This window comes from Somniosus microcephalus, unplaced genomic scaffold (assembly GCF_052327205.1).
Source record: "Somniosus microcephalus isolate GS21.2 unplaced genomic scaffold, FLI_Smic_1.0 scaffold493, whole genome shotgun sequence".
Lineage (NCBI taxonomy): Eukaryota > Metazoa > Chordata > Chondrichthyes > Squaliformes > Somniosidae > Somniosus > Somniosus microcephalus.
Genome location: NW_028225680.1, coordinates 188,551 through 214,417, shown reverse-complemented (window position 1 = coordinate 214,417; position 25,867 = coordinate 188,551). Strand labels below are relative to the sequence as shown.

Sequence of the window (25,867 nt, the reverse complement as noted above, 5' to 3'; positions counted from 1 at the left end):
CCCTGATTAATCCGTGTCTTTCTAAATGAAGATTTCTCCTGTCCCTCAGAACTTTTTCCAATAATTTTCCCACCACCGAGGTTAGGCTGACTGTCCTGTAATTATGCGGTCTATCCCTCTCTCCCTTTTGAAAGAACGGTAGCACGTTAGCAGTCCTCCAGTGGTCGGGCACCACACCTGTAGCCAGAGAGGATTGTAAAATGATGGTGAGAGCCTGTGCTATTTGGTGTCTTACTTCTCTTAAGAGTGTGGGATAGATTTGATGCGGGCCTGGGTATTTGTCCAGTTTGACAGATGCTACAGCCCTTAAGACTTGGTGTTTGAGCATGTTTATTTGATGTAATATTTGAATAGAAGGCAATGAAGGGTTGGGCTTGTAGTTTGTTTGTGTGGGAGGCAGAGCAGCAAGAAGAGGTGGAGGGGGGGTGGGGGGTTGCGGGAGGAGTAAAATTTGTAAATGTAAATTGAGTGTTGAATACTTGTATGAATGCGTAGAAGAGAAAAAAATGGGCGACAGCTTTAAGTAAAGAGAAAGCCAGCTAGCATATGCCTGCGGCCATACTAGTCTGAATACGCCCGATCTCGTCTGATCTCGGAAGCGAAGCAGAGTCAGGCCTGGTTAGTACTTGGATGGGAGACCGCCTGGGAATACCAGGTGCTGTAGGCTTTTGCTGCCGCCACAGGCTGCTCAACGTTTTGCACACACGCGCACACACTGCTCTTAATCAATCAACATCCTTTTTGCTGCTCTCTCTCTCTCTCTCTGTCTCTCTCTCTCGCTTTCCTTTGACCATTTCTTCGCTGCACATTCTCCTGCTGCTACACAAATGCAAGGGGCTCCAGACACAGGGCCGAAATAAGCAGAAGAAGAAAATAAGATAGCCAAAATACACACACTGGCGGAGGGCCACCAGGACACAGCAGCAGAGAGGAGAGACAAGGTGCATAGAAAACTCGGAGGGACAAACAGCAACAGAACAAAGAAGAATGTAGAAAGAGCAGCAGTTAAATTCAGGAAAAAAGCAAAGCCAACTAGCATGCTGTTGAAATGCATGTGTGTTAATGCGAGGAGCGTTACAAATAAGATTGACGAGTTGCAGGCGCAAGTTGCCACATGGGGTTATGCAATAGTAGCCATAACGGAGACCTGGCTTCAAAATGGGCGGAATTGGAAACTAAACAATCCTGGCTACAATGTAATAACATTTGTAGAAGTCGTGTGGGCAGATGTCACATGATCAGGCAGAATCATAGAAATTTACAGCACAGAAGGAGGCCATTCGGCCCATCTTGTCCGTGCCAGCCGACAAAGAGCAATCCACCCAAATCCCACTTTACAGCACTTGGTCCGTAGCCTTGTAGGTTACGGCAGTTCAAGTGCATATCCAAGTACTTTTTAAACGTGATGAGGGTTTCTGCCTCTACCACCCTTTCAGGCAGTGCATTCCAGACCCCCACCATTCACTGGGTGAAAAAATGTCTCCTCAAATTCCCTGTAAACCTCCTACCAATTACTTGAAATCTATTATTGACCCTTCTGCTAAGGGAAATAGGTCCTTCCTATCCACTCTATCTCGGCCCCTCATAATTTTACACACCTCAATTAGGTCTCACCTCAGCCTCCTGTGTTCCAAAGAAAACAACCCCAGCCTATCCAATCTTTCCTCATAACTAAAATTCCCCAGCCCAGGCAACATCCTCGGAAATCTCCTCTGCACCTTCTCTAGTGCAATCGCATCCTTCTTGTAATGTGGTGACCAGAACTGCACGCGGCACTCTAGCTGCGGCCTAACTAGTGTTTTATACAGTTGAAGCATAACCTCCCCGCTCTTATATTCTACGCCTCGGCTAATAAAGGCAAGTATCCCGTATGCCTGCTTAACCACTTTATCTACCTGTCCTGCTACCTTCAGGGATCTGTGGACATGCACTCCAAGGTCCCGCTGATCCTCTGCATTTCTCAGTGTCCTACCATTTATTGTGTATTCCAACTGAATTCCATTTGCCACTGTTCTGCCCACTAGACGAGTCCATTGATATCTTCCTGCAGTCTACAGCATTCTGTTTCATTATTAACCACACGGCCAATTTTTGTATCATCTGCAAACTTCTTAATCATACTTCCTACATTCAAATCCAAATCATTGATATATACCAGAAAAAGCAAAGGGCCCAGTACTGAGTCGGTGCAGGCTCGATGGGCCGAAATGGCCTCTATCTGCACTGTGGGGTTTCTGTGATTCTGTGAGCCCTGCGGAACCCCACTGGAAACAGCCTTCCGGTCACAAAAACACCCTTGTTTCCTGCCTCTGAGCCAATTTTGGATCCAACTTGCCACTTTGCCTTGGATCCCATGGGCTTTTACTTTCGTGACCAATCTGGCATGCGGGACCTTATCAAAAGCCTTGCTAAAATCCATATAGACTACATCAAAGGCACTACCCTCATCGACCCTCCTTGTTACCTCCTCGAAAAATTGAATTGCATTAGTCAGACACGACCTTCCGTTAAGAAATCCATGCTGACTGTCCCTGATTAATCCGTGTCTTTCTAAATGAAGATTTCTCCTGTCCCTCAGAACTTTTTCCAATAATTTTCCCACCACCGAGGTTAGGCTGACTGTCCTGTAATTATGCGGTCTATCCCTCTCTCCCTTTTGAAAGAACGGTAGCACGTTAGCAGTCCTCCAGTGGTCGGGCACCACACCTGTAGCCAGAGAGGATTGTAAAATGATGGTGAGAGCCTGTGCTATTTGGTGTCTTACTTCTCTTAAGAGTGTGGGATAGATTTGATGCGGGCCTGGGTATTTGTCCAGTTTGAAAGATGCTACAGCCCTTAAGACTTGGTGTTTGAGCATGTTTATTTGATGTAATATTTGAATAGAAGGCAATGAAGGGTTGGGCTTGTAGTTTGTTTGTGTGGGAGGCAGAGCAGCAAGAAGAGGTGGAGGGGGGGTGGGGGGTTGCGGGAGGAGTAAAATTTGTAAATGTAAATTGAGTGTTGAATACTTGTATGAATGCGTAGAAGAGAAAAAAATGGGCGACAGCTTTAAGTAAAGAGAAAGCCAGCTAGCATATGCCTGCGGCCATACTAGTCTGAATGCGCCCGATCTCGTCTGATCTCGGAAGCTAAGCAGAGACAGGCCTGGTTAGTACTTGGATGGGAGACCGCCTGGGAATACCAGGTGCAGTAGGCTTTTGCTGCCGCCACAGGCTGCTCAACGTTTTGCACACACACGCGCACACACTGCTCTTAATCAATCAACATCCTTTTTGCTGCTCTCTCTCTCTCTCTCTCTGTCTCTCTCTCTCGCTTTCCTTTGACCATTTCTTCGCTGCACATTCTCCTGCTGCTACACAAATGCAAGGGGCTCCAGACACAGGGCCGAAATAAGCAGAAGAAGAAAATAAGATAGCCAAAATACACACACTGGCGGAGGGCCACCAGGACACAGCAGCAGAGAGGAGAGACAAGGTGCATAGAAAACTCGGAGGGACAAACAGCAACAGAACAAAGAAGAATGTAGAAAGAGCAGCAGTTAAATTCAGGAAAAAAGCAAAGCCAACTAGCATGCTGTTGAAATGCATGTGTGTTAATGCGAGGAGCGTTACAAATGAGATTGACGAGTTGCAGGCGCAAGTTGCCACATGGGGTTATGCAATAGTAGCCATAACGGAGACCTGGCTTCAAAATGGGCGGAATTGGAAACTAAACAATCCTGGCTACAATGTAATAACATTTGTAGAAGTCGTGTGGGCAGATGTCACATGATCAGGCAGAATCATAGAAATTTACAGCACAGAAGGAGGCCATTCGGCCCATCTTGTCCGTGCCAGCCGACAAAGAGCAATCCACCCAAATCCCACTTTACAGCACTTGGTCCGTAGCCTTGTAGGTTACGGCAGTTCAAGTGCATATCCAAGTACTTTTTAAACGTGATGAGGGTTTCTGCCTCTACCACCCTTTCAGGCAGTGCATTCCAGACCCCCACCATTCACTGGGTGAAAAAATGTCTCCTCAAATTCCCTGTAAACCTCCTACCAATTACTTGAAATCTATTATTGACCCTTCTGCTAAGGGAAATAGGTCCTTCCTATCCACTCTATCTCGGCCCCTCATAATTTTACACACCTCAATTAGGTCTCGCCTCAGCCTCCTGTATTCCAATTACCAATTCCAATTAAAATGCTTTATTGGCATGAAAGTTTACAGAGAACCATATTGCCAAAAACAACCCCAGCCTATCCAATCTTTCCTCATAGCTAAAATTCCCCAGCCCAGGCAACATCCTCGGAAATCTCCTCTGCACCTTCTCTAGTGCAATCGCATCCTTCTTGTAATGTGGTGACCAGAACTGCACGCGGCACTCTAGCTGCGGCCTAACTAGTGTTTTATACAGTTGAAGCATAACCTCCCCGCTCTTATATTCTACGCCTCGGCTAATAAAGGCAAGTATCCCGTATGCCTGCTTAACCACTTTATCTACCTGTCCTGCTACCTTCAGGGATCTGTGGACATGCACTCCAAGGTCCCGCTGATCCTCTGCATTTCTCAGTGTCCTACCATTTATTGTGTATTCCAACTGAATTCCATTTGCCACTGTTCTGCCCACTAGACGAGTCCATTGATATCTTCCTGCAGTCTACAGCATTCTGTTTCATTATTAACCACACGGCCAATTTTTGTATCATCTGCAAACTTCTTAATCATACTTCCTACATTCAAATCCAAATCATTGATATATACCAGAAAAAGCAAAGGGTCCAGTACTGAGTCGGTGCAGGCTCGATGGGCCGAAATGGCCTCTATCTGCACTGTGGGGTTTCTGTGATTCTGTGAGCCCTGCGGAACCCCACTGGAAACAGCCTTCCGGTCACAAAAACACCCTTCGACCATTACCCTTTGTTTCCTGCCTCTGAGCCAATTTTGGATCCAACTTGCCACTTTGCCTTGGATCCCATGGGCTTTTACTTTCGTGACCAATCTGGCATGCGGGACCTTATCAAAAGCCTTGCTAAAATCCATATAGACTACATCAAAGGCACTACCCTCATCGACCCTCCTTGTTACCTCCTCGAAAAATTGAATTGCGTTAGTCAGACACGACCTTCCGTTAAGAAATCCATGCTGACTGTCCCTGATTAATCCGTGTCTTTCTAAATGAAGATTTCTCCTGTCCCTCAGAACTTTTTCCAATAATTTTCCCACCACCGAGGTTAGGCTGACTGGCCTGTAATTATGCGGTCTATCCCTCTCTCCCTTTTGAAAGAACGGTAGCACGTTAGCAGTCCTCCAGTGGTCGGGCACCACACCTGTAGCCAGAGAGGATTGTAAAATGATGGTGAGAGCCTGTGCTATTTGGTGTCTTACTTCTCTTAAGAGTGTGGGATAGATTTGATGCGGGCCTGGGTATTTGTCCAGTTTGAAAGATGCTACAGCCCTTAAGACTTGGTGTTTGAGCATGTTTATTTGATGTAATATTTGAATAGAAGGCAATGAAGGGTTGGGCTTGTAGTTTGTTTGTGTGGGAGGCAGAGCAGCAAGAAGAGGTGGAGGGGGGGTGGGGGGTTGCGGGAGGAGTAAAATTTGTAAATGTAAATTGAGTGTTGAATACTTGTATGAATGCGTAGAAGAGAAAAAAATGGGCGACAGCTTTAAGTAAAGAGAAAGCCAGCTAGCATATGCCTACGGCCATACTAGTCTGAATGCGCCCGATCTCGTCTGATCTCGGAAGCTAAGCAGAGTCAGGCCTGGTTAGTACTTGGATGGGAGACTGCCTGGGAATACCAGGTGCAGTAGGCTTTTGCTGCCGCCACAGGCTGCTCAACGTTTTGCACACACACGCGCACACACTGCTCTTAATCAATCAACATCCTTTTTGCTGCTCTCTCTCTCTCTCTCTCTCGCTTTCCTTTGACCATTTCTTCGCTGCACATTCTCCTGCTGCTACACAAATGCAAGGGGCTCCAGACACAGGGCCGAAATAAGCAGAAGAAGAAAATAAGATAGCCAAAATACACACACTGGCGGAGGGCCACCAGGACACAGCAGCAGAGAGGAGAGACAAGGTGCATAGAAAACTCGGAGGGACAAACAGCAACAGAACAAAGAAGAATGTAGAAAGAGCAGCAGTTAAATTCAGGAAAAAAGCAAAGCCAACTAGCATGCTGTTGAAATGCATGTGTGTTAATGCGAGGAGTGTTACAAATAAGATTGACGAGTTGCAGGCGCAAGTTGCCACATGGGGTTATGCAATAGTAGCCATAACGGAGACCTGGCTTCAAAATGGGCGGAATTGGAAACTAAACAATCCTGGCTACAATGTAATAACATTTGTAGAAGTCGTGTGGGCAGATGTCACATGATCAGGCAGAATCATAGAAATTTACAGCACAGAAGGAGGCCATTCGGCCCATCTTGTCCGTGCCAGCCGACAAAGAGCAATCCACCCAAATCCCACTTTACAGCACTTGGTCCGTAGCCTTGTAGGTTACGGCAGTTCAAGTGCATATCCAAGTACTTTTTAAACGTGATGAGGGTTTCTGCCTCTACCACCCTTTCAGGCAGTGCATTCCAGACCCCCACCATTCACTGGGTGAAAAAATGTCTCCTCAAATTCCCTGTAAACCTCCTACCAATTACTTGAAATCTATTATTGACCCTTCTGCTAAGGGAAATAGGTCCTTCCTATCCACTCTATCTCGGCCCCTCATAATTTTACACACCTCAATTAGGTCTCGCCTCAGCCTCCTGTGTTCCAAAGAAAACAACCCCAGCCTATCCAATCTTTCCTCATAACTAAAATTCCCCAGCCCAGGCAACATCCTCGGAAATCTCCTCTGCACCTTCTCTAGTGCAATCGCATCCTTCTTGTAATGTGGTGACCAGAACTGCACGCGGCACTCTAGCTGCGGCCTAACTAGTGTTTTATACAGTTGAAGCATAACCTCCCCGCTCTTATATTCTACGCCTCGGCTAATAAAGGCAAGTATCCCGTATGCCTGCTTAACCACTTTATCTACCTGTCCTGCTACCTTCAGGGATCTGTGGACATGCACTCCAAGGTCCCGCTGATCCTCTGCATTTCTCAGTGTCCTACCATTTATTGTGTATTCCAACTGAATTCCATTTGCCACTGTTCTGCCCACTAGACGAGTCCATTGATATCTTCCTGCAGTCTACAGCATTCTGTTTCATTATTAACCACACGGCCAATTTTTGTATCATCTGCAAACTTCTTAATCATACTTCCTACATTCAAATCCAAATCATTGATATATACCAGAAAAAGCAAAGGGCCCAGTACTGAGTCGGTGCAGGCTCGATGGGCCGAAATGGCCTCTATCTGCACTGTGGGGTTTCTGTGATTCTGTGAGCCCTGCGGAACCCCACTGGAAACAGCCTTCCGGTCACAAAAACACCCTTCGACCATTACCCTTTGTTTCCTGCCTCTGAGCCAATTTTGGATCCAACTTGCCACTTTGCCTTGGATCCCATGGGCTTTTACTTTCGTGACCAATCTGGCATGCGGGACCTTATCAAAAGCCTTGCTAAAATCCATATAGACTACATCAAAGGCACTACCCTCATCGACCCTCCTTGTTACCTCCTCGAAAAATTGAATTGCATTAGTCAGACACGACCTTCCGTTAAGAAATCCATGCTGACTGTCCCTGATTAATCCGTGTCTTTCTAAATGAAGATTTCTCCTGTCCCTCAGAACTTTTTCCAATAATTTTCCCACCACCGAGGTTAGGCTGACTGGCCTGTAATTATGCGGTCTATCCCTCTCTCCCTTTTGAAAGAACGGTAGCACGTTAGCAGTCCTCCAGTGGTCGGGCACCACACCTGTAGCCAGAGAGGATTGTAAAATGATGGTGAGAGCCTGTGCTATTTGGTGTCTTACTTCTCTTAAGAGTGTGGGATAGATTTGATGCGGGCCTGGGTATTTGTCCAGTTTGAAAGATGCTACAGCCCTTAAGACTTGGTGTTTGAGCATGTTTATTTGATGTAATATTTGAATAGAAGGCAATGAAGGGTTGGGCTTGTAGTTTGTTTGTGTGGGAGGCAGAGCAGCAAGAAGAGGTGGAGGGGGGGTGGGGGGTTGCGGGAGGAGTAAAATTTGTAAATGTAAATTGAGTGTTGAATACTTGTATGAATGCGTAGAAGAGAAAAAAATGGGCGACAGCTTTAAGTAAAGAGAAAGCCAGCTAGCATATGCCTACGGCCATACTAGTCTGAATGCGCCCGATCTCGTCTGATCTCGGAAGCTAAGCAGCGTCAGGCCTGGTTAGTACTTGGATGGGAGACTGCCTGGGAATACCAGGTGCAGTAGGCTTTTGCTGCCGCCACAGGCTGCTCAACGTTTTGCACACACACGCGCACACACTGCTCTTAATCAATCAACATCCTTTTTGCTGCTCTCTCTCTCTCTCTCTCTCGCTTTCCTTTGACCATTTCTTCGCTGCACATTCTCCTGCTGCTACACAAATGCAAGGGGCTCCAGACACAGGGCCGAAATAAGCAGAAGAAGAAAATAAGATAGCCAAAATACACACACTGGCGGAGGGCCACCAGGACACAGCAGCAGAGAGGAGAGACAAGGTGCATAGAAAACTCGGAGGGACAAACAGCAACAGAACAAAGAAGAATGTAGAAAGAGCAGCAGTTAAATTCAGGAAAAAAGCAAAGCCAACTAGCATGCTGTTGAAATGCATGTGTGTTAATGCGAGGAGTGTTACAAATAAGATTGACGAGTTGCAGGCGCAAGTTGCCACATGGGGTTATGCAATAGTAGCCATAACGGAGACCTGGCTTCAAAATGGGCGGAATTGGAAACTAAACAATCCTGGCTACAATGTAATAACATTTGTAGAAGTCGTGTGGGCAGATGTCACATGATCAGGCAGAATCATAGAAATTTACAGCACAGAAGGAGGCCATTCGGCCCATCTTGTCCGTGCCAGCCGACAAAGAGCAATCCACCCAAATCCCACTTTACAGCACTTGGTCCGTAGCCTTGTAGGTTACGGCAGTTCAAGTGCATATCCAAGTACTTTTTAAACGTGATGAGGGTTTCTGCCTCTACCACCCTTTCAGGCAGTGCATTCCAGACCCCCACCATTCACTGGGTGAAAAAATGTCTCCTCAAATTCCCTGTAAACCTCCTACCAATTACTTGAAATCTATTATTGACCCTTCTGCTAAGGGAAATAGGTCCTTCCTATCCACTCTATCTCGGCCCCTCATAATTTTACACACCTCAATTAGGTCTCGCCTCAGCCTCCTGTGTTCCAAAGAAAACAACCCCAGCCTATCCAATCTTTCCTCATAACTAAAATTCCCCAGCCCAGGCAACATCCTCGGAAATCTCCTCTGCACCTTCTCTAGTGCAATCGCATCCTTCTTGTAATGTGGTGACCAGAACTGCACGCGGCACTCTAGCTGCGGCCTAACTAGTGTTTTATACAGTTGAAGCATAACCTCCCCGCTCTTATATTCTACGCCTCGGCTAATAAAGGCAAGTATCCCGTATGCCTGCTTAACCACTTTATCTACCTGTCCTGCTACCTTCAGGGATCTGTGGACATGCACTCCAAGGTCCCGCTGATCCTCTGCATTTCTCAGTGTCCTACCATTTATTGTGTATTCCAACTGAATTCCATTTGCCACTGTTCTGCCCACTAGACGAGTCCATTGATATCTTCCTGCAGTCTACAGCATTCTGTTTCATTATTAACCACACGGCCAATTTTTGTATCATCTGCAAACTTCTTAATCATACTTCCTACATTCAAATCCAAATCATTGATATATACCAGAAAAAGCAAAGGGCCCAGTACTGAGTCGGTGCAGGCTCGATGGGCCGAAATGGCCTCTATCTGCACTGTGGGGTTTCTGTGATTCTGTGAGCCCTGCGGAACCCCACTGGAAACAGCCTTCCGGTCACAAAAACACCCTTCGACCATTACCCTTTGTTTCCTGCCTCTGAGCCAATTTTGGATCCAACTTGCCACTTTGCCTTGGATCCCATGGGCTTTTACTTTCGTGACCAATCTGGCATGCGGGACCTTATCAAAAGCCTTGCTAAAATCCATATAGACTACATCAAAGGCACTACCCTCATCGACCCTCCTTGTTACCTCCTCGAAAAATTGAATTGCGTTAGTCAGACACGACCTTCCGTTAAGAAATCCATGCTGACTGTCCCTGATTAATCCGTGTCTTTCTAAATGAAGATTTCTCCTGTCCCTCAGAACTTTTTCCAATAATTTTCCCACCACCGAGGTTAGGCTGACTGGCCTGTAATTATGCGGTCTATCCCTCTCTCCCTTTTGAAAGAACGGTAGCACGTTAGCAGTCCTCCAGTGGTCGGGCACCACACCTGTAGCCAGAGAGGATTGTAAAATGATGGTGAGAGCCTGTGCTATTTGGTGTCTTACTTCCCTTAAGAGTGTGGGATAGATTTGATGCGGGCCTGGGTATTTGTCCAGTTTGAAAGATGCTACAGCCCTTAAGACTTGGTGTTTGAGCATGTTTATTTGATGTAATATTTGAATAGAAGGCAATGAAGGGTTGGGCTTGTAGTTTGTTTGTGTGGGAGGCAGAGCAGCAAGAAGAGGTGGAGGGGGGGTGGGGGGTTGCGGGAGGAGTAAAATTTGTAAATGTAAATTGAGTGTTGAATACTTGTATGAATGCGTAGAAGAGAAAAAAATGGGCGACAGCTTTAAGTAAAGAGAAAGCCAGCCAGCATATGCCTACGGCCATACTAGTCTGAATGCGCCCGATCTCGTCTGATCTCGGAAGCTAAGCAGAGTCAGGCCTGGTTAGTACTTGGATGGGAGACCGCCTGGGAATACCAGGTGCAGTAGGCTTTTGCTGCCGCCACAGGCTGCTCAACGTTTTGCACACACACGCGCACACACTGCTCTTAATCAATCAACATCCTTTTTGCTGCTCTCTCTCTCTCTCTCTCTCTCTCTCGCTTTCCTTTGACCATTTCTTCGCTGCACATTCTCCTGCTGCTACACAAATGCAAGGGGCTCCAGACACAGGGCCGAAATAAGCAGAAGAAGAAAATAAGATAGCCAAAATACACACACTGGCGGAGGGCCACCAGGACACAGCAGCAGAGAGGAGAGACAAGGTGCATAGAAAACTCGGAGGGACAAACAGCAACAGAACAAAGAAGAATGTCGAAAGAGCAGCAGTTAAATTCAGGAAAAAAGCAAAGCCAACTAGCATGCTGTTGAAATGCATGTGTGTTAATGCGAGGAGTGTTACAAATAAGATTGACGAGTTGCAGGCGCAAGTTGCCACATGGGGTTATGCAATAGTAGCCATAACGGAGACCTGGCTTCAAAATGGGCGGAATTGGAAACTAAACAATCCTGGCTACAATGTAATAACATTTGTAGAAGTCGTGTGGGCAGATGTCACATGATCAGGCAGAATCATAGAAATTTACAGCACAGAAGGAGGCCATTCGGCCCATCTTGTCCGTGCCAGCCGACAAAGAGCAATCCACCCAAATCCCACTTTACAGCACTTGGTCCGTAGCCTTGTAGGTTACGGCAGTTCAAGTGCATATCCAAGTACTTTTTAAACGTGATGAGGGTTTCTGCCTCTACCACCCTTTCAGGCAGTGCATTCCAGACCCCCACCATTCACTGGGTGAAAAAATGTCTCCTCAAATTCCCTGTAAACCTCCTACCAATTACTTGAAATCTATTATTGACCCTTCTGCTAAGGGAAATAGGTCCTTCCTATCCACTCTATCTCGGCCCCTCATAATTTTACACACCTCAATTAGGTCTCGCCTCAGCCTCCTGTGTTCCAAAGAAAACAACCCCAGCCTATCCAATCTTTCCTCATAACTAAAATTCCCCAGCCCAGGCAACATCCTCGGAAATCTCCTCTGCACCTTCTCTAGTGCAATCGCATCCTTCTTGTAATGTGGTGACCAGAACTGCACGCGGCACTCTAGCTGCGGCCTAACTAGTGTTTTATACAGTTGAAGCATAACCTCCCCGCTCTTATATTCTACGCCTCGGCTAATAAAGGCAAGTATCCCGTATGCCTGCTTAACCACTTTATCTACCTGTCCTGCTACCTTCAGGGATCTGTGGACATGCACTCCAAGGTCCCGCTGATCCTCTGCATTTCTCAGTGTCCTACCATTTATTGTGTATTCCAACTGAATTCCATTTGCCACTGTTCTGCCCACTAGACGAGTCCATTGATATCTTCCTGCAGTCTACAGCATTCTGTTTCATTATTAACCACACGGCCAATTTTTGTATCATCTGCAAACTTCTTAATCATACTTCCTACATTCAAATCCAAATCATTGATATATACCAGAAAAAGCAAAGGGCCCAGTACTGAGTCGGTGCAGGCTCGATGGGCCGAAATGGCCTCTATCTGCACTGTGGGGTTTCTGTGATTCTGTGAGCCCTGCGGAACCCCACTGGAAACAGCCTTCCGGTCACAAAAACACCCTTCGACCATTACCCTTTGTTTCCTGCCTCTGAGCCAATTTTGGATCCAACTTGCCACTTTGCCTTGGATCCCATGGGCTTTTACTTTCGTGACCAATCTGGCATGCGGGACCTTATCAAAAGCCTTGCTAAAATCCATATAGACTACATCAAAGGCACTACCCTCATCGACCCTCCTTGTTACCTCCTCGAAAAATTGAATTGCATTAGTCAGACACGACCTTCCGTTAAGAAATCCATGCTGACTGTCCCTGATTAATCCGTGTCTTTCTAAATGAAGATTTCTCCTGTCCCTCAGAACTTTTTCCAATAATTTTCCCACCACCGAGGTTAGGCTGACTGGCCTGTAATTATGCGGTCTATCCCTCTCTCCCTTTTGAAAGAACGGTAGCACGTTAGCAGTCCTCCAGTGGTCGGGCACCACACCTGTAGCCAGAGAGGATTGTAAAATGATGGTGAGAGCCTGTGCTATTTGGTGTCTTACTTCTCTTAAGAGTGTGGGATAGATTTGATGCGGGCCTGGGTATTTGTCCAGTTTGAAAGATGCTACAGCCCTTAAGACTTGGTGTTTGAGCATGTTTATTTGATGTAATATTTGAATAGAAGGCAATGAAGGGTTGGGCTTGTAGTTTGTTTGTGTGGGAGGCAGAGCAGCAAGAAGAGGTGGAGGGGGGGTGGGGGGTTGCGGGAGGAGTAAAATTTGTAAATGTAAATTGAGTGTTGAATACTTGTATGAATGCGTAGAAGAGAAAAAAATGGGCGACAGCTTTAAGTAAAGAGAAAGCCAGCTAGCATATGCCTACGGCCATACTAGTCTGAATGCGCCCGATCTCGTCTGATCTCGGAAGCTAAGCAGCGTCAGGCCTGGTTAGTACTTGGATGGGAGACTGCCTGGGAATACCAGGTGCAGTAGGCTTTTGCTGCCGCCACAGGCTGCTCAACGTTTTGCACACACACGCGCACACACTGCTCTTAATCAATCAACATCCTTTTTGCTGCTCTCTCTCTCTCTCTCTCTCGCTTTCCTTTGACCATTTCTTCGCTGCACATTCTCCTGCTGCTACACAAATGCAAGGGGCTCCAGACACAGGGCCGAAATAAGCAGAAGAAGAAAATAAGATAGCCAAAATACACACACTGGCGGAGGGCCACCAGGACACAGCAGCAGAGAGGAGAGACAAGGTGCATAGAAAACTCGGAGGGACAAACAGCAACAGAACAAAGAAGAATGTAGAAAGAGCAGCAGTTAAATTCAGGAAAAAAGCAAAGCCAACTAGCATGCTGTTGAAATGCATGTGTGTTAATGCGAGGAGTGTTACAAATAAGATTGACGAGTTGCAGGCGCAAGTTGCCACATGGGGTTATGCAATAGTAGCCATAACGGAGACCTGGCTTCAAAATGGGCGGAATTGGAAACTAAACAATCCTGGCTACAATGTAATAACATTTGTAGAAGTCGTGTGGGCAGATGTCACATGATCAGGCAGAATCATAGAAATTTACAGCACAGAAGGAGGCCATTCGGCCCATCTTGTCCGTGCCAGCCGACAAAGAGCAATCCACCCAAATCCCACTTTACAGCACTTGGTCCGTAGCCTTGTAGGTTACGGCAGTTCAAGTGCATATCCAAGTACTTTTTAAACGTGATGAGGGTTTCTGCCTCTACCACCCTTTCAGGCAGTGCATTCCAGACCCCCACCATTCACTGGGTGAAAAAATGTCTCCTCAAATTCCCTGTAAACCTCCTACCAATTACTTGAAATCTATTATTGACCCTTCTGCTAAGGGAAATAGGTCCTTCCTATCCACTCTATCTCGGCCCCTCATAATTTTACACACCTCAATTAGGTCTCGCCTCAGCCTCCTGTGTTCCAAAGAAAACAACCCCAGCCTATCCAATCTTTCCTCATAACTAAAATTCCCCAGCCCAGGCAACATCCTCGGAAATCTCCTCTGCACCTTCTCTAGTGCAATCGCATCCTTCTTGTAATGTGGTGACCAGAACTGCACGCGGCACTCTAGCTGCGGCCTAACTAGTGTTTTATACAGTTGAAGCATAACCTCCCCGCTCTTATATTCTACGCCTCGGCTAATAAAGGCAAGTATCCCGTATGCCTGCTTAACCACTTTATCTACCTGTCCTGCTACCTTCAGGGATCTGTGGACATGCACTCCAAGGTCCCGCTGATCCTCTGCATTTCTCAGTGTCCTACCATTTATTGTGTATTCCAACTGAATTCCATTTGCCACTGTTCTGCCCACTAGACGAGTCCATTGATATCTTCCTGCAGTCTACAGCATTCTGTTTCATTATTAACCACACGGCCAATTTTTGTATCATCTGCAAACTTCTTAATCATACTTCCTACATTCAAATCCAAATCATTGATATATACCAGAAAAAGCAAAGGGCCCAGTACTGAGTCGGTGCAGGCTCGATGGGCCGAAATGGCCTCTATCTGCACTGTGGGGTTTCTGTGATTCTGTGAGCCCTGCGGAACCCCACTGGAAACAGCCTTCCGGTCACAAAAACACCCTTCGACCATTACCCTTTGTTTCCTGCCTCTGAGCCAATTTTGGATCCAACTTGCCACTTTGCCTTGGATCCCATGGGCTTTTACTTTCGTGACCAATCTGGCATGCGGGACCTTATCAAAAGCCTTGCTAAAATCCATATAGACTACATCAAAGGCACTACCCTCATCGACCCTCCTTGTTACCTCCTCGAAAAATTGAATTGCGTTAGTCAGACACGACCTTCCGTTAAGAAATCCATGCTGACTGTCCCTGATTAATCCGTGTCTTTCTAAATGAAGATTTCTCCTGTCCCTCAGAACTTTTTCCAATAATTTTCCCACCACCGAGGTTAGGCTGACTGGCCTGTAATTATGCGGTCTATCCCTCTCTCCCTTTTGAAAGAACGGTAGCACGTTAGCAGTCCTCCAGTGGTCGGGCACCACACCTGTAGCCAGAGAGGATTGTAAAATGATGGTGAGAGCCTGTGCTATTTGGTGTCTTACTTCCCTTAAGAGTGTGGGATAGATTTGATGCGGGCCTGGGTATTTGTCCAGTTTGAAAGATGCTACAGCCCTTAAGACTTGGTGTTTGAGCATGTTTATTTGATGTAATATTTGAATAGAAGGCAATGAAGGGTTGGGCTTGTAGTTTGTTTGTGTGGGAGGCAGAGCAGCAAGAAGAGGTGGAGGGGGGGTGGGGGGTTGCGGGAGGAGTAAAATTTGTAAATGTAAATTGAGTGTTGAATACTTGTATGAATGCGTAGAAGAGAAAAAAATGGGCGACAGCTTTAAGTAAAGAGAAAGCCAGCCAGCATATGCCTACGGCCATACTAGTCTGAATGCGCCCGATCTCGTCTGATCTCGGAAGCTAAGCAGAGTCAGGCCTGGTTAGTACTTGGATGGGAGACCGCCTGGGAATACCAGGTGCAGTAGGCTTTTGCTGCCGCCACAGGCTGCTCAACGTTTTGCACACACACGCGCACACACTGCTCTTAATCAATCAACATCCTTTTTGCTGCTCTCTCTCTCTCTCTCTCTCTCTCTCGCTTTCCTTTGACCATTTCTTCGCTGCACATTCTCCTGCTGCTACACAAATGCAAGGGGCTCCAGACACAGGGCCGAAATAAGCAGAAGAAGAAAATAAGATAGCCAAAATACACACACTGGCGGAGGGCCACCAGGACACAGCAGCAGAGAGGAGAGACAAGGTGCATAGAAAACTCGGAGGGACAAACAGCAACAGAACAAAGAAGAATGTCGAAAGAGCAGCAGTTAAATTCAGGAAAAAAGCAAAGCCAACTAGCATGCTGTTGAAATGCATGTGTGTTAATGCGAGGAGCGTTACAAATAAGATTGACGAGTTGCAGGCGCAAGTTGCCACATGGGGTTATGCAATAGTAGCCATAACGGAGACCTGGCTTCAAAATGGGCGGAATTGGAAACTAAACAATCCTGGCTACAATGTAATAACATTTGTAGAAGTCGTGTGGGCAGATGTCACATGATCAGGCAGAATCATAGAAATTTACAGCACAGAAGGAGGCCATTCGGCCCATCTTGTCCGTGCCAGCCGACAAAGAGCAATCCACCCAAATCCCACTTTACAGCACTTGGTCCGTAGCCTTGTAGGTTACGGCAGTTCAAGTGCATATCCAAGTACTTTTTAAACGTGATGAGGGTTTCTGCCTCTACCACCCTTTCAGGCAGTGCATTCCAGACCCCCACCATTCACTGGGTGAAAAAATGTCTCCTCAAATTCCCTGTAAACCTCCTACCAATTACTTGAAATCTATTATTGACCCTTCTGCTAAGGGAAATAGGTCCTTCCTATCCACTCTATCTCGGCCCCTCATAATTTTACACACCTCAATTAGGTCTCACCTCAGCCTCCTGTGTTCCAAAGAAAACAACCCCAGCCTATCCAATCTTTCCTCATAACTAAAATTCCCCAGCCCAGGCAACATCCTCGGAAATCTCCTCTGCACCTTCTCTAGTGCAATCGCATCCTTCTTGTAATGTGGTGACCAGAACTGCACGCGGCACTCTAGCTGCGGCCTAACTAGTGTTTTATACAGTTGAAGCATAACCTCCCCGCTCTTATATTCTACGCCTCGGCTAATAAAGGCAAGTATCCCGTATGCCTGCTTAACCACTTTATCTACCTGTCCTGCTACCTTCAGGGATCTGTGGACATGCACTCCAAGGTCCCGCTGATCCTCTGCATTTCTCAGTGTCCTACCATTTATTGTGTATTCCAACTGAATTCCATTTGCCACTGTTCTGCCCACTAGACGAGTCCATTGATATCTTCCTGCAGTCTACAGCATTCTGTTTCATTATTAACCACACGGCCAATTTTTGTATCATCTGCAAACTTCTTAATCATACTTCCTACATTCAAATCCAAATCATTGATATATACCAGAAAAAGCAAAGGGCCCAGTACTGAGTCGGTGCAGGCTCGATGGGCCGAAATGGCCTCTATCTGCACTGTGGGGTTTCTGTGATTCTGTGAGCCCTGCGGAACCCCACTGGAAACAGCCTTCCGGTCACAAAAACACCCTTCGACCATTACCCTTTGTTTCCTGCCTCTGAGCCAATTTTGGATCCAACTTGCCACTTTGCCTTGGATCCCATGGGCTTTTACTTTCGTGACCAATCTGGCATGCGGGACCTTATCAAAAGCCTTGCTAAAATCCATATAGACTACATCAAAGGCACTACCCTCATCGACCCTCCTTGTTACCTCCTCGAAAAATTGAATTGCGTTAGTCAGACACGACCTTCCGTTAAGAAATCCATGCTGACTGTCCCTGATTAATCCGTGTCTTTCTAAATGAAGATTTCTCCTGTCCCTCAGAACTTTTTCCAATAATTTTCCCACCACCGAGGTTAGGCTGACTGGCCTGTAATTATGCGGTCTATCCCTCTCTCCCTTTTGAAAGAACGGTAGCACGTTAGCAGTCCTCCAGTGGTCGGGCACCACACCTGTAGCCAGAGAGGATTGTAAAATGATGGTGAGAGCCTGTGCTATTTGGTGTCTTACTTCTCTTAAGAGTGTGGGATAGATTTGATGCGGGCCTGGGTATTTGTCCAGTTTGAAAGATGCTACAGCCCGTAAGACTTGGTGTTTGAGCATGTTTATTTGATGTAATATTTGAATAGAAGGCAATGAAGGGTTGGGCTTGTAGTTTGTTTGTGTGGGAGGCAGAGCAGCAAGAAGAGGTGGAGGGGGGGTGGGGGGTTGCGGGAGGAGTAAAATTTGTAAATGTAAATTGAGTGTTGAATACTTGTATGAATGCGTAGAAGAGAAAAAAATGGGCGACAGCTTTAAGTAAAGAGAAAGCCAGCTAGCATATGCCTACGGCCATACTAGTCTGAATGCGCCCGATCTCGTCTGATCTCGGAAGCTAAGCAGAGTCAGGCCTGGTTAGTACTTGGATGGGAGACTGCCTGGGAATACCAGGTGCAGTAGGCTTTTGCTGCCGCCACAGGCTGCTCAACGTTTTGCACACACACGCGCACACACTGCTCTTAATCAATCAACATCCTTTTTGCTGCTCTCTCTGTCTCTCTCTCTCGCTTTCCTTTGACCATTTCTTCGCTGCACATTCTCCTGCTGCTACACAAATGCAAGGGGCTCCAGACACAGGGCCGAAATAAGCAGAAGAAGAAAATAAGATAGCCAAAATACACACACTGGCGGAGGGCCACCAGGACACAGCAGCAGAGAGGAGAGACAAGGTGCATAGAAAACTCGGAGGGACAAACAGCAACAGAACAAAGAAGAATGTAGAAAGAGCAGCAGTTAAATTCAGGAAAAAAGCAAAGCCAACTAGCATGCTGTTGAAATGCATGTGTGTTAATGCGAGGAGTGTTACAAATAAGATTGACGAGTTGCAGGCGCAAGTTGCCACATGGGGTTATGCAATAGTAGCCATAACGGAGACCTGGCTTCAAAATGGGCGGAATTGGAAACTAAACAATCCTGGCTACAATGTAATAACATTTGTAGAAGTCGTGTGGGCAGATGTCACATGATCAGGCAGAATCATAGAAATTTACAGCACAGAAGGAGGCCATTCGGCCCATCTTGTCCGTGCCAGCCGACAAAGAGCAATCCACCCAAATCCCACTTTACAGCACTTGGTCCGTAGCCTTGTAGGTTACGGCAGTTCAAGTGCATATCCAAGTACTTTTTAAACGTGATGAGGGTTTCTGCCTCTACCACCCTTTCAGGCAGTGCATTCCAGACCCCCACCATTCACTGGGTGAAAAAATGTCTCCTCAAATTCCCTGTAAACCTCCTACCAATTACTTGAAATCTATTATTGACCCTTCTGCTAAGGGAAATAGGTCCTTCCTATCCACTCTATCTCGGCCCCTCATAATTTTACACACCTCAATTAGGTCTCGCCTCAGCCTCCTGTGTTCCAAAGAAAACAACCCCAGCCTATCCAATCTTTCCTCATAACTAAAATTCCCCAGCCCAGGCAACATCCTCGGAAATCTCCTCTGCACCTTCTCTAGTGCAATCGCATCCTTCTTGTAATGTGGTGACCAGAACTGCACGCGGCACTCTAGCTGCGGCCTAACTAGTGTTTTATACAGTTGAAGCATAACCTCCCCGCTCTTATATTCTACGCCTCGGCTAATAAAGGCAAGTATCCCGTATGCCTGCTTAACCACTTTATCTACCTGTCCTGCTACCTTCAGGGATCTGTGGACATGCACTCCAAGGTCCCGCTGATCCTCTGCATTTCTCAGTGTCCTACCATTTATTGTGTATTCCAACTGAATTCCATTTGCCACTGTTCTGCCCACTAGACGAGTCCATTGATATCTTCCTGCAGTCTACAGCATTCTGTTTCATTATTAACCACACGGCCAATTTTTGTATCATCTGCAAACTTCTTAATCATACTTCCTACATTCAAATCCAAATCATTGATATATACCAGAAAAAGCAAAGGGCCCAGTACTGAGTCGGTGCAGGCTCGATGGGCCGAAATGGCCTCTATCTGCACTGTGGGGTTTCTGTGATTCTGTGAGCCCTGCGGAACCCCACTGGAAACAGCCTTCCGGTCACAAAAACACCCTTCGACCATTACCCTTTGTTTCCTGCCTCTGAGCCAATTTTGGATCCAACTTGCCACTTTGCCTTGGATCCCATGGGCTTTTACTTTCGTGACCAATCTGGCATGCGGGACCTTATCAAAAGCCTTGCTAAAATCCATATAGACTACATCAAAGGCACTACCCTCATCGACCCTCCTTGTTACCTCCTCGAAAAATTGAATTGCGTTAGTCAGACACGACCTTCCGTTAAGAAATCCATGCTGACTGTCCCTGATTAATCCGTGTCTTTCTAAATGAAGATTTCTCCTGTCCCTCAGAACTTTTTCCAATAATTTTCCCACCACCGAGGTTAGGCTGACTGGCCTGTAATTATGCGGTCTATCCCTCTCTCCCTTTTGAAAGAACGGTAGCACGTTAGCAGTCCTCCAGTGGTCGGGCACCACACCTGTAGCCAGAGAGGATTGTAAAATGATGGTGAGAGCCTGTGCTATTTGGTGTCTTACTTCCCTTAAGAGTGTGGGATAGATTTGATGCGGGCCTGGGTATTTGTCCAGTTTGAAAGATGCTACAGCCCTTAAGACTTGGTGTTTGAGCATGTTTATTTGATGTAATATTTGAATAGAAGGCAATGAAGGGTTGGGCTTGTAGTTTGTTTGTGTGGGAGGCAGAGCAGCAAGAAGAGGTGGAGGGGGGGTGGGGGGTTGCGGGAGGAGTAAAATTTGTAAATGTAAATTGAGTGTTGAATACTTGTATGAATGCGTAGAAGAGAAAAAAATGGGCGACAGCTTTAAGTAAAGAGAAAGCCAGCTAGCATATGCCTACGGCCATACTAGTCTGAATACGCCCGATCTCGTCTGATCTCGGAAGCTAAGCAGAGTCAGGCCTGGTTAGTACTTGGATGGGAGACCGCCTGGGAATACCGGGTGCAGTAGGCTTTTGCTGCCGCCACAGGCTGCTCAACGTTTTGCACACACACGCGCACACACTGCTCTTAATCAATCAACATCCTTTTTGCTGCTCTCTCTCTCTCTCTCTCTCTCTCGCTTTCCTTTGACCATTTCTTCGCTGCACATTCTCCTGCTGCTACACAAATGCAAGGGGCTCCAGACACAGGGCCGAAATAAGCAGAAGAAGAAAATAAGATAGCCAAAATACACACACTGGCGGAGGGCCACCAGGACACAGCAGCAGAGAGGAGAGACAAGGTGCATAGAAAACTCGGAGGGACAAACAGCAACAGAACAAAGAAGAATGTCGAAAGAGCAGCAGTTAAATTCAGGAAAAAAGCAAAGCCAACTAGCATGCTGTTGAAATGCATGTGTGTTAATGCGAGGAGCGTTACAAATAAGATTGACGAGTTGCAGGCGCAAGTTGCCACATGGGGTTATGCAATAGTAGCCATAACGGAGACCTGGCTTCAAAATGGGCGGAATTGGAAACTAAACAATCCTGGCTACAATGTAATAACATTTGTAGAAGTCGTGTGGGCAGATGTCACATGATCAGGCAGAATCATAGAAATTTACAGCACAGAAGGAGGCCATTCGGCCCATCTTGTCCGTGCCAGCCGACAAAGAGCAATCCACCCAAATCCCACTTTACAGCACTTGGTCCGTAGCCTTGTAGGTTACGGCAGTTCAAGTGCATATCCAAGTACTTTTTAAACGTGATGAGGGTTTCTGCCTCTACCACCCTTTCAGGCAGTGCATTCCAGACCCCCACCATTCACTGGGTGAAAAAATGTCTCCTCAAATTCCCTGTAAACCTCCTACCAATTACTTGAAATCTATTATTGACCCTTCTGCTAAGGGACATAGGTCCTTCCTATCCACTCTATCTCGGCCCCTCATAATTTTACACACCTCAATTAGGTCTCGCCTCAGCCTCCTGTGTTCCAAAGAAAACAACCCCAGCCTATCCAATCTTTCCTCATAACTAAAATTCCCCAGCCCAGGCAACATCCTCGGAAATCTCCTCTGCACCTTCTCTAGTGCAATCGCATCCTTCTTGTAATGTGGTGACCAGAACTGCACGCGGCACTCTAGCTGCGGCCTAACTAGTGTTTTATACAGTTGAAGCATAACCTCCCCGCTCTTATATTCTACGCCTCGGCTAATAAAGGCAAGTATCCCGTATGCCTGCTTAACCACTTTATCTACCTGTCCTGCTACCTTCAGGGATCTGTGGACATGCACTCCAAGGTCCCGCTGATCCTCTGCATTTCTCAGTGTCCTACCATTTATTGTGTATTCCAACTGACTTCCATTTGCCACTGTTCTGCCCACTAGACGAGTCCATTGATATCTTCCTGCAGTCTACAGCATTCTGTTTCATTATTAACCACACGGCCAATTTTTGTATCATCTGCAAACTTCTTAATCATATTTCCTACATTCAAATCCAAATCATTGATATATACCAGAAAAAGCAAAGGGCCCAGTACTGAGTCGGTGCAGGCTCGATGGGCCGAAATGGCCTCTATCTGCACTGTGGGGTTTCTGTGATTCTGTGAGCCCTGCGGAACCCCACTGGAAACAGCCTTCCGGTCACAAAAACACCCTTCGACCATTACCCTTTGTTTCCTGCCTCTGAGCCAATTTTGGATCCAACTTGCCACTTTGCCTTGGATCCCATGGGCTTTTACTTTCGTGACCAATCTGGCATGCGGGACCTTATCAAAAGCCTTGCTAAAATCCATATAGACTACATCAAAGGCACTACCCTCATCGACCCTCCTTGTTACCTCCTCGAAAAATTGAATTGCGTTAGTCAGACACGACCTTCCGTTAAGAAATCCATGCTGACTGTCCCTGATTAATCCGTGTCTTTCTAAATGAAGATTTCTCCTGTCCCTCAGAACTTTTTCCAATAATTTTCCCACCACCGAGGTTAGGCTGACTGGCCTGTAATTATGCGGTCTATCCCTCTCTCCCTTTTGAAAGAACGGTAGCACGTTAGCAGTCCTCCAGTGGTCGGGCACCACACCTGTAGCCAGAGAGGATTGTAAAATGATGGTGAGAGCCTGTGCTATTTGGTGTCTTACTTCTCTTAAGAGTGTGGGATAGATTTGATGCGGGCCTGGGTATTTGTCCAGTTTGAAAGATGCTACAGCCCTTAAGACTTGGTGTTTGAGCATGTTTATTTGATGTAATATTTGAATAGAAGGCAATGAAGGGTTGGGCTTGTAGTTTGTTTGTGTGGGAGGCAGAGCAGCAAGAAGAGGTGGAGGGGGGGTGGGGGGTTGCGGGAGGAGTAAAATTTGTAAATGTAAATTGAGTGTTGAATACTTGTATGAATGCGTAGAAGAGAAAAAAATGGGCGACAGCTTTAAGTAAAGAGAAAGCCAGCTAGCATATGCCTACGGCCATACTAGTCTGAATGCGCCCGATCTCGTCTGATCTCGGAAGCTAAGCAGAGTCAGGCCTGGTTAGTACTTGGATGGGAGACTGCCTGGGAATACCGGGTGCAGTAGGCTTTTGCTGCCGCCACAGGCTGCTCAACGTTTTGCACACACACGCGCACACACTGCTCTTAATCAATCAACATCCTTTTTGCTGCTCTCTCTCTCTCTCTCTCTCTCGCTTTCCTTTGACCATTTCTTCGCTGCACATTCTCCTGCTGCTACACAAATGCAAGGGGCTCCAGACACAGGGCCGAAATAAGCAGAAGAAGAAAATAAGATAGCCAAAATACACACACTGGCGGAGGGCCACCAGGACACAGCAGCAGAGAGGAGAGACAAGGTGCATAGAAAACTCGGAGGGACAAACAGCAACAGAACAAAGAAGAATGTAGAAAGAGCAGCAGTTAAATTCAGGAAAAAAGCAAAGCCAACTAGCATGCTGTTGAAATGCATGTGTGTTAATGCGAGGAGTGTTACAAATAAGATTGACGAGTTGCAGGCGCAAGTTGCCACATGGGGTTATGCAATAGTAGCCATAACGGAGACCTGGCTTCAAAATGGGCGGAATTGGAAACTAAACAATCCTGGCTACAATGTAATAACATTTGTAGAAGTCGTGTGGGCAGATGTCACATGATCAGGCAGAATCATAGAAATTTACAGCACAGAAGGAGGCCATTCGGCCCATCTTGTCCGTGCCAGCCGACAAAGAGCAATCCACCCAAATCCCACTTTACAGCACTTGGTCCGTAGCCTTGTAGGTTACGGCAGTTCAAGTGCATATCCAAGTACTTTTTAAACGTGATGAGGGTTTCTGCCTCTACCACCCTTTCAGGCAGTGCATTCCAGACCCCCACCATTCACTGGGTGAAAAAATGTCTCCTCAAATTCCCTGTAAACCTCCTACCAATTACTTGAAATCTATTATTGACCCTTCTGCTAAGGGAAATAGGTCCTTCCTATCCACTCTATCTCGGCCCCTCATAATTTTACACACCTCAATTAGGTCTCGCCTCAGCCTCCTGTATTCCAAAGAAAACAACCCCAGCCTATCCAATCTTTCCTCATAGCTAAAATTCCCCAGCCCAGGCAACATCCTCGGAAATCTCCTCTGCACCTTCTCTAGTGCAATCGCATCCTTCTTGTAATGTGGTGACCAGAACTGCACGCGGCACTCTAGCTGCGGCCTAACTAGTGTTTTATACAGTTGAAGCATAACCTCCCCGCTCTTATATTCTACGCCTCGGCTAATAAAGGCAAGTATCCCGTATGCCTGCTTAACCACTTTATCTACCTGTCCTGCTACCTTCAGGGATCTGTGGACATGCACTCCAAGGTCCCGCTGATCCTCTGCATTTCTCAGTGTCCTACCATTTATTGTGTATACCAACTGAATTCCATTTGCCACTGTTCTGCCCACTAGACGAGTCCATTGATATCTTCCTGCAGTCTACAGCATTCTGTTTCATTATTAACCACACGGCCAATTTTTGTATCATCTGCAAACTTCTTAATCATACTTCCTACATTCAAATCCAAATCATTGATATATACCAGAAAAAGCAAAGGGCCCAGTACTGAGTCGGTGCAGGCTCGATGGGCCGAAATGGCCTCTATCTGCACTGTGGGGTTTCTGTGATTCTGTGAGCCCTGCGGAACCCCACTGGAAACAGCCTTCCGGTCACAAAAACACCCTTCGACCATTACCCTTTGTTTCCTGCCTCTGAGCCAATTTTGGATCCAACTTGCCACTTTGCCTTGGATCCCATGGGCTTTTACTTTCGTGACCAATCTGGCATGCGGGACCTTATCAAAAGCCTTGCTAAAATCCATATAGACTACATCAAAGGCACTACCCTCATCGACCCTCCTTGTTACCTCCTCGAAAAATTGAATTGCGTTAGTCAGACACGACCTTCCGTTAAGAAATCCATGCTGACTGTCCCTGATTAATCCGTGTCTTTCTAAATGAAGATTTCTCCTGTCCCTCAGAACTTTTTCCAATAATTTTCCCACCACCGAGGTTAGGCTGACTGGCCTGTAATTATGCGGTCTATCCCTCTCTCCCTTTTGAAAGAACGGTAGCACGTTAGCAGTCCTCCAGTGGTCGGGCACCACACCTGTAGCCAGAGAGGATTGTAAAATGATGGTGAGAGCCTGTGCTATTTGGTGTCTTACATCTCTTAAGAGTGTGGGATAGATTTGATGCGGGCCTGGGTATTTGTCCAGTTTGAAAGATGCTACAGCCCTTAAGACTTGGTGTTTGAGCATGTTTATTTGATGTAATATTTGAATAGAAGGCAATGAAGGGTTGGGCTTGTAGTTTGTTTGTGTGGGAGGCAGAGCAGCAAGAAGAGGTGGAGGGGGGG

At 46.5% G+C, this 25,867-nt stretch overlaps 8 non-coding genes and 2 pseudogenes across 8 annotated transcripts; all 10 read left to right on the top strand.

The window, feature by feature from the left end:
• Positions 1 to 548: 548 nt before the first annotated feature.
• On the top strand, positions 549 to 667 carry LOC147081725 (5S ribosomal RNA). Its single transcript, XR_015076479.1, has one exon. It is a non-coding gene; the product is annotated as a 5S ribosomal RNA (ribosomal RNA).
• Positions 668 to 3,077: 2,410 nt separating this feature from the next.
• LOC147081724 (5S ribosomal RNA) lies at positions 3,078 to 3,196 on the top strand. Its single transcript, XR_015076523.1, has one exon. It is a non-coding gene; the product is annotated as a 5S ribosomal RNA (ribosomal RNA).
• A 2,487-nt stretch (positions 3,197 to 5,683) lies between these two features.
• Positions 5,684 to 5,802, top strand: LOC147081723 (5S ribosomal RNA). The gene has a single exon (XR_015076520.1). It is a non-coding gene; the product is annotated as a 5S ribosomal RNA (ribosomal RNA).
• Positions 5,803 to 8,219: 2,417 nt separating this feature from the next.
• On the top strand, positions 8,220 to 8,338 carry LOC147081722 (5S ribosomal RNA; annotated as a pseudogene).
• Positions 8,339 to 10,755: 2,417 nt separating this feature from the next.
• On the top strand, positions 10,756 to 10,874 carry LOC147081721 (5S ribosomal RNA). The gene has a single exon (XR_015076468.1). It is a non-coding gene; the product is annotated as a 5S ribosomal RNA (ribosomal RNA).
• Positions 10,875 to 13,297: 2,423 nt separating this feature from the next.
• On the top strand, positions 13,298 to 13,416 carry LOC147081720 (5S ribosomal RNA; annotated as a pseudogene).
• Positions 13,417 to 15,833: 2,417 nt separating this feature from the next.
• Positions 15,834 to 15,952, top strand: LOC147081719 (5S ribosomal RNA). The gene has a single exon (XR_015076521.1). It is a non-coding gene; the product is annotated as a 5S ribosomal RNA (ribosomal RNA).
• Positions 15,953 to 18,375: 2,423 nt separating this feature from the next.
• LOC147081718 (5S ribosomal RNA) lies at positions 18,376 to 18,494 on the top strand. Its single transcript, XR_015076519.1, has one exon. It is a non-coding gene; the product is annotated as a 5S ribosomal RNA (ribosomal RNA).
• A 2,417-nt stretch (positions 18,495 to 20,911) lies between these two features.
• Positions 20,912 to 21,030, top strand: LOC147081717 (5S ribosomal RNA). The gene has a single exon (XR_015076493.1). It is a non-coding gene; the product is annotated as a 5S ribosomal RNA (ribosomal RNA).
• A 2,421-nt stretch (positions 21,031 to 23,451) lies between these two features.
• Positions 23,452 to 23,570, top strand: LOC147081716 (5S ribosomal RNA). The gene has a single exon (XR_015076472.1). It is a non-coding gene; the product is annotated as a 5S ribosomal RNA (ribosomal RNA).
• Positions 23,571 to 25,867: the final 2,297 nt, after the last annotated feature.